This window comes from Petaurus breviceps, unplaced genomic scaffold, assembly GCF_028583685.1.
Source record: "Petaurus breviceps papuanus isolate PSGF00001 unplaced genomic scaffold, PetGlider_PUasm1.0 90734, whole genome shotgun sequence".
Lineage (NCBI taxonomy): Eukaryota > Metazoa > Chordata > Mammalia > Diprotodontia > Petauridae > Petaurus > Petaurus breviceps.
Genome location: NW_027187327.1, coordinates 184,151 through 194,029, shown reverse-complemented (window position 1 = coordinate 194,029; position 9,879 = coordinate 184,151). Strand labels below are relative to the sequence as shown.

The 9,879-nt window shown below is 38.6% G+C and overlaps 1 long non-coding RNA gene across 1 annotated transcript in view; it reads left to right on the top strand.

Moving 5' to 3' along the window:
* The window catches only part of LOC138145288 (uncharacterized), a 67,306-nt gene that overhangs the window by 16,900 nt on the left and 40,527 nt on the right, over positions 1-9,879 (top strand). Inside the window, exon 2 of the long non-coding RNA XR_011164172.1 lies at positions 1,657-1,738. This is a non-coding gene — a long non-coding RNA (uncharacterized lncRNA). The remainder of the gene's footprint in view (positions 1-1,656; positions 1,739-9,879) is intronic.

Below are 9,879 nucleotides of genomic sequence, written 5' to 3'. Positions count from 1 at the left end.
AGAAAGAAAGAAAGAAAGAAAGAAAGAAAGAAAGAAAGAAAGAAAGAAAGAAAGAAAGAAAGAAAGAAAGAAAGAAAGAAAGAAAGAAAGAAAGAAAGAAAGAAAGAAAGAAAGAAAGGAAGAAAGGAAGGAAAGAAAGAGTTTCTTGAGGGAAGGGACTGTTGCTTAGGTTTTGTGTCTGTTTTGTGTTTTGTTTTGTTTGGGGGGGGGTTCCTTTGCATCACCAGCCATATAGTAGAGTTCCTTGCACAGAGCAAATGCTTAATAAATGTTTATTGGATTGAATTATGTTAATATTACTTATTCAATTCAGCTGAGTATTCAGCCCCCAAAATGCACCAAACCAATAAGAAGACATCTCTCACCTAATTGACTTTTAAGCCCAACATCAGCCACTGCCATGCAACACTTCCCAGAGTAACAGCTTCATCTAATCTTTGAGCTTCTAGGATACATTTAGCAATTATTCTGAACCTTTTGTGAGAAACTTAGGAAGTTTTAGTGCATCAATGAGCAGTTAACATCTGTGAGTTCCTACTGAGATCTGAGGTTTAAATCAATTAGCAGTAACTGGGACTCTCTGCAGCAGGCTTTCATGCAAAACAAGCATATGCTGAAGTTTTAAATTAAAAATGTAATCTCCTGTACAAAATTGTCCACACTGCATTCTTCTTTTTGACCCAAGTAATTCTGATTACATCTTGTGCTGTGGAGTGATTATTTACTCACTCATGCACTGCATCCCCATGGAAAATATTTCTTTTTAAAAACAAAAGGACCCAAGTCTTTGAACCATTGTGGATTTTGAAAGGCGAGAAAACATCTCTTCCCTCTGTTCTTGCATGTCTCTATATCTTATTTATTACCCACTCCCAAGCCCCTACCATGAATTAACTGGAAGTAAGGCAACAAGGCCCTCTGGTTTTAGGTGGAGGGAAAGAAAACTTTTCACAGGCACTGGTTATGGGACTCCCTGGGACAACAAACCTTCCCAAAAAGAAGAAAGCTCAGGAACTGAGTAGAGAACTTACCCATTCCATCCAGTAGAAAGGATTGCCACTGCTCCTACTGGGAACTTTCATCATTATTTGGAGGTGGATTTTTTTTTTTAATACATGAGTGTACCCAGAGTTTCTGTTCATTTGTAATACAGAATGGGCTCCTTTCCCATATAATTCTTTAGAAACGACCCCAGAGGATAAAATAAAGCAAAAGAAATATCGAGAAATAAGTATTTAAAAGTAAGTTGGTAGCTACTTCTTCAGGCAATGAATCAGATCTACATTAAGGCCAGTCCAGATGTCCCTAAAATAACATATTTTTTAAAAGTTAGCAAAAAAGAAAAAGCAATAAAAACTTATAGGAGTTGAGGGAGAAAAGGCACCCAAACTCTAGACAGAAGTTCTCCACCTGGATTCTATGAACTTATTTCTTTTTTTTTTAATATTTTGATAATTACATTTCACTATAATTGATTTCCTTTGTAATCCTACATGTTTTATTTTTATGCATTTAACAACATTATTCCTGCACCCTCCTCGGCTAATTGTTGACTTCCTCCCCACAACTTCCATTTGAGGAAATACCCAGGCCCGCCATACTTATGTCTAACAACTCAATCCACTATTCCCAGACTAATTGTCCACTCTGTTGCAGAAGTCCTGCCACAACAGTAACAACTGTAACTACTCTTGCTGCTCCTGTTCCAGTTGAGTTCCTCCCCAGAACCTCCATTGCAGTAAGTACCAACATAGGGATACTTACTTCCAACCTGGCTCAACTCCTTCCTCTGCCATATTCCCAGTCCCTGTCTTAACTTCTAACTCCTCTTTATGTATTTTCTTTCCCCAATTAGAATGTAACTTTCTTTTTACATATTATATGTACATATACATACATATATAATATATTATGTAATATGTATATATAATCCCATTACTTAGTATAGTACCTAGCACAAAGTAAGTCCTTACTAAATGATTTATCTAATTTATTCTAATATAAGAAAGGGTCCCTAGGCTTCACAAGATTTGCAAGAGGATCCATCACACAAACATCTGACAATATGCCCAACAGGCAGCTATCAAAGGATATCTGTGCATCCTCTGAAAGAGGAAAAGCCCATTTATTGACTAGAATACTGACTGTGTGCTTTCAGGGATCACCACTAAGGGGTAGTTCCAAGAAGCTGGAGTATGCACAGCTGCAACATTCCAGTAAAACCATCTCAGCAGATGCTAAAACCAGGTTGACGGTAACCAACAGGCCTCAAACTGGTTGGTGAGTTAAGAGGATGTCTAACCCAACCATGTGAAGACTTCTCCCAGAGGAATGAGTGAACGGGAATGATTTGTTCCACCAGCTGGGAAGGCAGCTGAAGTAGGTACTGTGGAGCGCTTAGAGTTGGTCAGACATTGAAGATGCCAAGGTTATTCACTTCATCCTGGGTCACCGCTAGTCGTCCTGACTTTTGTCTTGCCCTTAGACCTTGACTCTGGAGGAGAAAGAGAAACTTTATATAACTCTGCCTCACTTAAATCCAATTCACACATGCAAGTCAGGACATCACCCCATGATGTCACTGGTCCTCTTTGAAACAAAAAACAAACAGCAACAAAAGGTTAAGGATTCCTGCTCTAGGAGATGCTCTATCCACCATTCTTCAGATGTGTACTTAAATGGTTCAATTCAATTTAATACTTAAGTGCCTATATTCCCCATCTCTAAGGACCCTCTAGTCTACAGAGGGAATATAGCATATACATAGATAAGTAAATATAAGGCCATGGGAAGGAGGGAGCATTAGCAGCTGGGAAGAATGGAAAGAGGCCTTGCTAGGAGTTCTTGTTTCAACTCAACCTTGAAGTAACTTGGAGTGAGGGTTCCCTCCACCAATGCAGGTCACAATCCCTTTGGGTCTTTGTAATAGTTGTTATGAGTTGTTGTGACTATTTTTAAAAATCACTTGAGGATTAATTTCTGTGTATGGAACTCTCTGAACCCAGCTAGACAGGTGAACTATCCATTATTAAGCCCATGGCTGAAGGGGCTTTTCAGTTTGGTAGAACATATCCTATCTTATTCAGGTATGGCCTTCCTAAAGCCAGAGTCATCTCCATACCAAGATGAAGCATCAGAATAGGGCATTAGCAGAGGGCATATGTACACAGATACCCCAATCACATATATACCTAAACAAAGCATACTTAATTTCCAATTCTAGAAGGAAATCATTGGATGCCATTTTATTTAAACTGATGACTTTCTTTCTCCTGCTATCGCTCTCCTTCTGATTAGTGTCTGGCCAACATAACATGAAATTTCACTCCTACCTAAAGGCCTATAGAGCATTTGTGGAATACAACCTTTCACGTGTATGATGGACCTATACCTATTTCAATAAATAATGATCCAGTTCTACCCTAGAGATTTGAGAAAATGTATCCCTTTTCATTACAGAAGTAGGGGACTATGGATATGGAATATTGCATATACTGTCAGACGAGGTTAATCTATTGATTGGTTGTGCTTAAATTTTTCCTTTTTTAATCTTTACTACAGTGGGTAGAGGAAGTAGGAGGGATATTTCAGTCAGTCAACAAGCATTTATTCAGCAATTACTCTATGCCAGGCACTGTGGGATATAAAGGAAAGCAAAAAAATATGCCCTTGATCTCAAGGAGCTTACATTCTGATGGGGGAGACAAGATGCCTTAGGCAACAACTTGGCAGGTACAAGATATATACATGGTATATGGAAGCTAATCTGAGATGGGAAGGTGGGTAGAAGAGGAGGACAGGAAAGGCTGAATCTTGAAGGAGGCCTGGGATACCAAGAGGAAGAGGTAAAGAGAGAGAGCATTCCAGGCCCAGGGGACAGTGAGTCCAAAGGAACAAAGTCACAAGATGGAGTATCTTGTTCACAGAACAGAGAGTGGGCCAATGTAGCTGAATCATAAGTGTATAGAGGAGAGAAAGCTTAAGAAGACTGGAAAGGTAGGAAGATTCTGGGTTATAAAGGATTTTAAGTGCCAAAGAGAAGAGTTTAACCTTGAAGATAATGAGTCACTCAGTGAGCAAGAGTGACTGGGTCAGAACAAGACTTGAGAAAAATCACCTTGGCAGCTGAATGGAGGATGGCTTAGACAGGAGAGTTTCAAGGCAGGGAAACCTGCTAAAAGGCTATTGCCTTAGTACGTGTAAGAGGGGATGATGACCTGTAGTAAGGTTGTGGCTTTTGTGAATGGAGAGAAGGGGACTTAGATGAGAGATGTTATAATAGTAGAAATGACAGGATTTGGTGATGGATTGATTGGATATGTGAGGAGTAAAATTAAGGCATCAAAGATGACACCAAAGTTTGTGACACTGAGTGATGGGGAGGATAGTGGTACTCTTAGCAGTAATGGAAGATGTAAAGGTGAAGTGGCAGGGGTGGGGGAGGGGAGACTTTGGGGAAAAGATAATGACTTCTGCTTTGGACATGTTTAGTTTGATATGCTTATGGTAATCCAGTTTGAGATGTCCAAAAGGAAGCTGGTGGGTAGAGTTCAGAAATAAATTATATAAAGCCAAAAGGCCTCACTAAAAAAATTAATAGTAATAATAGTTGATTTTATATAGTATATTTATTTACTAGCTATGCAACCCCAGGCAAATCACTTAACCACTTTCTGCCTCAGTTTCCTCATCTGTAAAATGTGGGTAATCTTCCTCCCAGAGGTTTTATGAGAATAAAATGAGATATTTGTAAAGAGCTTTGCAAATTTTAAAATGATATGTAAATGTCATCTATCATTATTATAATTATGATTATAAAGTACTTTATATCCATTATTTCATTTGATCTTCACACTAATCCTATGAAAAGCTACAGGTATTCTTATTATCAATATATGGATGAGGAAACTGAGGCTTAGAGAAGTGATTTGCCCAAGGTCACACAAGTACTAAATGGCAGAGCCAGGATTTGAACTCAGATCCTCTGACTCCAAACCCAGTTCTCTTCTGTAAGACCTGCATTTCTGAAAAGTTAACTGACAAGTGGATATTTTTCTTTTTTTATCTTTTTTTTGACAGGAGAAAGGCAGGGCAATTGGGGTTAAGTGACTTGCCCAAGATCACACAGCTAGTGTTGAGTGTCTGAGGCTGGATTTGAACTCAGGTCCTCCTGACTCCAGGCTGGTGTTTTCTATTCACTGCTCTACCTAGCTGTCCCCAAGTGGGTATTTTTCCACCCATTTCAATGACAATTTCAGTGGTTTCCCTAAAAAGTAGACATTGGGAAAAGGTGACAATATAGAGGTCATATAACACACACCCTCCTTGAGAGAAAATAAATCTTTATGGGAAACTTAGAACCTACTAGGTACTAAAGAGGCATTCTCTGAAGCAATTAAAGACAGCTTCTTGGCATGTGAAATGGGTATTGATGTAATCAGAAGATCTGAATAGCATATTCAAGTAAGAAAAACAGGGAGCATGGAGAAAGGACAGGCATAGAGCCTTATAGACAAGGGGAACAATTCACGAAGGCTGGTGAGGATACCATGGAAAGTAACTACCTTCCCCACTTTGCTTTCCCACATTCACCACTCAGTGCTTTGAGTTCCTGATCCCCTACCCTTCCCTACCAGCAGCTAGTGCCCTCCCTCCCAAAATACCTTATATTCATTTTGTATGTATTATGCCTATATTTATATATGTTTGTGTTGACTCCCCTGTTAAAATGTAAGCAATGAAGGCAGGAACTGTTTCACCTTTGTCTCTGTAGTGCTAATACTTAGCCTAGCCTCTTGCACATAGTAGGTGCTTAATAAATGCTTGTCAATTGACTAACTAGAACTGCCATCTTGTGGCTGATCCTTTCCATCTTCTCCCTACTTCTCTACTTTTTACTATCCCAATGCTGTGCCAATTTACAGCCCAAGACAAAGAAAGAGAGAGGAAGGCACCTCTCTCTTCTCATTTGCATATGTCCAAAGGAAAATTGGAGTTGTAAAAATATATCCACCAGTTCTTGGCATCATACTCATCCAGTGGCCAGATGTAAACAGCTGGGGAACTCATTTGGTGTACTTCCCAGAAGCCAGTTGTAGGCTGGCATAATTCCATTAATGAAAAACTCTGAGGAAGGTAGATTGGATTTATTCCTTACTTTTCAATTTCTATTATAGTTAATTTCTGGTAAGGAAATCACTATAATAGACTTCATCCGTATGGTGATTTTTTATTAAATTAACATGGTTAAGAATTTCATGAAATTACTGTTAATACTTAAGGGAAAATAAAAATATTTCAGTAATGCAAAGTTGAAAATATTATTTCTATTTTTTTAAGGAAAGGTATCATGATGTACTGAACAATAGGGTTGACCTTGGAATCAAAAAGACCCAAATTCAGGTCCTATCTCCAGCAAAGACTGGCTGTGGAACTATGAATAAATCACTTAACCTCTTCATACCCCTAAGAACTCTAAGACTTAGATGAGCTGTCATACATACATACATATATATATTTAAATGGAGGAGGGTTTCCAAACTAAGAATTCCATATGTGGAGGAAATCACAGGTCCAGACCCCCCCCCAAAAAAAATTTTTTTATTCTCCATGATCTTTTTACCCCAGAGATATACCACCAAAGAAATGTCTTTCAGGGTAACATGGGGAGAAAATATGAAATGGAAAGTTTTTAGTTCAGTTGAACCAGAAAATTGAGGGCAAGTTTTTATTTCCATATTACAAATAAAAGAAACTTAGCAGAAGGGTTTTCAACCTGACCTCTTGTGTTTCCTTCCTTGCCATTTGATTCTGGGATTTGAAGGCAAATACAGCTTTGCCTTGAAAAAGCTAACAATCATCTAAGAGAGAAAACTTTGTAAAAGTAGAGTTAGTGGAAAGATATCTCTATCCTCAGTGTCTGTTCAATAGCTACTTTCATTCTCATAAGACAGTGGCTTCTCCTTAGCAAATGGAACAGTGATAACATCAAAGGCTGTCCAAAGGAAGGGCCCTCAGCTGTTTTAATTCCAAAGTTGGATTTCACAGTTTTGAGATGAAACTGTCAGACATACAAAAAACGGAAGGGAAGAGAAAGAGTCAGTGGATAGAAACAAGCACAAATCAGTGTGATGGCCAGGAAGGGCCTATGACCTATGACCTTGAGGAGTATCCATGAGAGTATCTACAGTTATAAGGCAATGCTATGTAGTAGATGAGAGGGCGACTTGGTTTGGAGTCCATAGATTTGGATTCAAATTCTGCCTCTGACATCAGCTACATGCCCATGGACAAGCAACTTAACGTCTTCAAACCTCAATTTCCTCATCTGTAAAATGATAATGAGGGAGTGTATCTTTAGTGAATAAAGAATCAGCCTTGGAATCAGGAAGACCTGCCTCTGACAAATACTGGGTGCATGGCCCTCTTAGTACCTTCTTATTGTCTAAGATTATGAACTATAGTGCTAGTTTTCATTGATCCTAGAAGTTCCAAAAATCGATGAAATCACAGATCCAGTCCAAAAAAAATGTGGATAGTAATTCTTTTTGTGAGGGTTGTGAGGATTCAATGAAATAATGTCTACAAAGCACTTTGCAAACCTTAAAAGTACTATATATAAATACTTCATTTCTCGTGTTCTTTCATAGACACTTAGCAGTCATGTGTAAATGATGTCATTGCCCACCTATTCACCCACCTAGAAAATATATAGATAACATTTATGTATGTAATTTTAAAACATTTATAATGGAAGTCCCATATTTAGCATAATGGCCCCATACCCTTAGTTTTTCTCCTGAAAGCAGAGCCTTTCAGACAGTCTCTGCAGTCAAGTCACACAATCCAATCACAACAATTTCATCATCGATAAAGTCAAAGAAGGAGAATCCATAGAGCTATGTAGTTACAGTCTGTGCTCAGAGGGATAACATAAACCGAATGGACTAGTTTAATTTCCATGACTAAGGCCAACTCATTGACAAACTCCAGGCCATTCTCAGGAGAATGATGAGAAAGGAAGACTGATTATCACCACTACACAGTTTTTACTGCTCTTTCCCTCCTCAATTTTTCTCGTGTTATCCCCATTTGCATATACTTGGTGTTCCTCTGGTAAACTGTAAGCTTCTTGAGGGCAAAAATGTTTTCTTTTTTTACTTTCTATCCCAGATGCCTAACATAGTGCCTAGCACACAATAGGTGTTTATTGTCTGTTGAACTGAATGGTAAGTGGTTTGGAAATCATGTTGTACAAAGAAAAATCATAAGGAACTAGAGGTGTTGGGTTTAGATAAAAGATAATTAAGGGAAGACACAAAGGAATATCACGTAGAAGGAAAACTCTGTATTAGAGTTCAAGATCACTAGTAAAAGTATAAGATGAAAGGGGCATAGTAGGGAAAATAAGTCATATAAAAAACTCCACACACACAGAGATTTTATAGACTATAAACAATATGAGTCTACAGCAAAATGTGATTGCCAAGAAAACTACTATGATCTAGAGATTCATCAACACCTTCCCCTTTCAAATAACCTTCCATCTACTCTGTGTATATGCATGTACCTAATTATTTACATATTATCTTCTCCATTGGAATGTAAGCTCCTTGAAGGTAGGGATAGCGTTTTCATTTTTTTTTTTCAAATTCTCAGAACTTAGCATAGTACCTGGCATATAAGAAGCACTTAATAAATGCTTGTTAACTGACTAACTAATAGAAATATAACACTCAGAATGAAGACAGTTGTAGATCCACAATACCTTACCTTGGTCAAACCTGGCTTAATTCATGATTCTCTGAACTTCTCAACCTCTACCCCCGCAGCCTTCTCATGTTTGCAATGCATCTACCCTTACAGTATCTTCTAACCCAGGAGTTCACTCCCACAGTCCTCATTTGAGGAAGTACCCATGCCAGCCATCCTCATCTCAAATGCAACTTAGCCCATGACTTCCACTCACCCCTTTCTCATCTCCCTTTTATGTGTTGTCTCCCCCCCGCCCCAGTAGAATGTAAGCTCCTTAAGGGTAAGGGTTTTCTTTTTGCTTAGCCTAGTGCATGGTGCATAGTAATTGCTTAATAAATGCTTTTCCTGTCTCTTTGGCCAGACTATATCTGGGATAATTTCCAGCTCTGGATTTTACATTTTTCAAAAGACTCAGATAAGCTAGAGAAGATCAAGATGGGGATGAAGAGAGATTTCAAGGTTAAGTGAGATTAAAGAAACTTAAGATATTGTTGTCCAGAGAAGTGAAGACTCAAGTAAAGTGGTTCTCTTTCTTCAAGTCTCTGAAGAATCGTGAAGTGGAAAAGTGATGTCATATGCTTTCTCCTTGGCTTCAGTGGGCAGAACTAGAAACAGTGGGTGGAAGCTACAGCAAGACAGCTGTTAGTTTGATAGAAGGAAATACTTCCTAACCATTAGAGCTGTCTGAAACTGTCATAGAATCTTTTGAAATGTAGTTATTTTCCCACCCTTGTAAGCCTTCAAAAAGGACTGGATGACAACGAGCTGGGGGTATTGTGGATGGGATTCATGCTTTAGGTAAGGGCTGGACTACATTAACTCTTAGAATCCTTGCAACTCAGATTCTGGTGATTCTCTGACTTAAAGCCAAATTCTTAAAGATGGAGAGGCCATAAAAGATCATCTCTTCCATATTTCTTATTTTACAGATGATAAAACTGAGGTTCAAAGGAGTTATATGATTTCCCCAGGGTAACCCAGTTAGTGACAGGGCCAACACTAGAATCCAGATCTCCTGATTCCCAATCTAGTGTTCTTTTCCTCCTCCCTTCTTCTCTCCTTCCCTCCCTCCCTTCTTTCTTTCTCTTCTCCCATCTTCTCTCCTCTATTTCCTCCCTCCCTTCT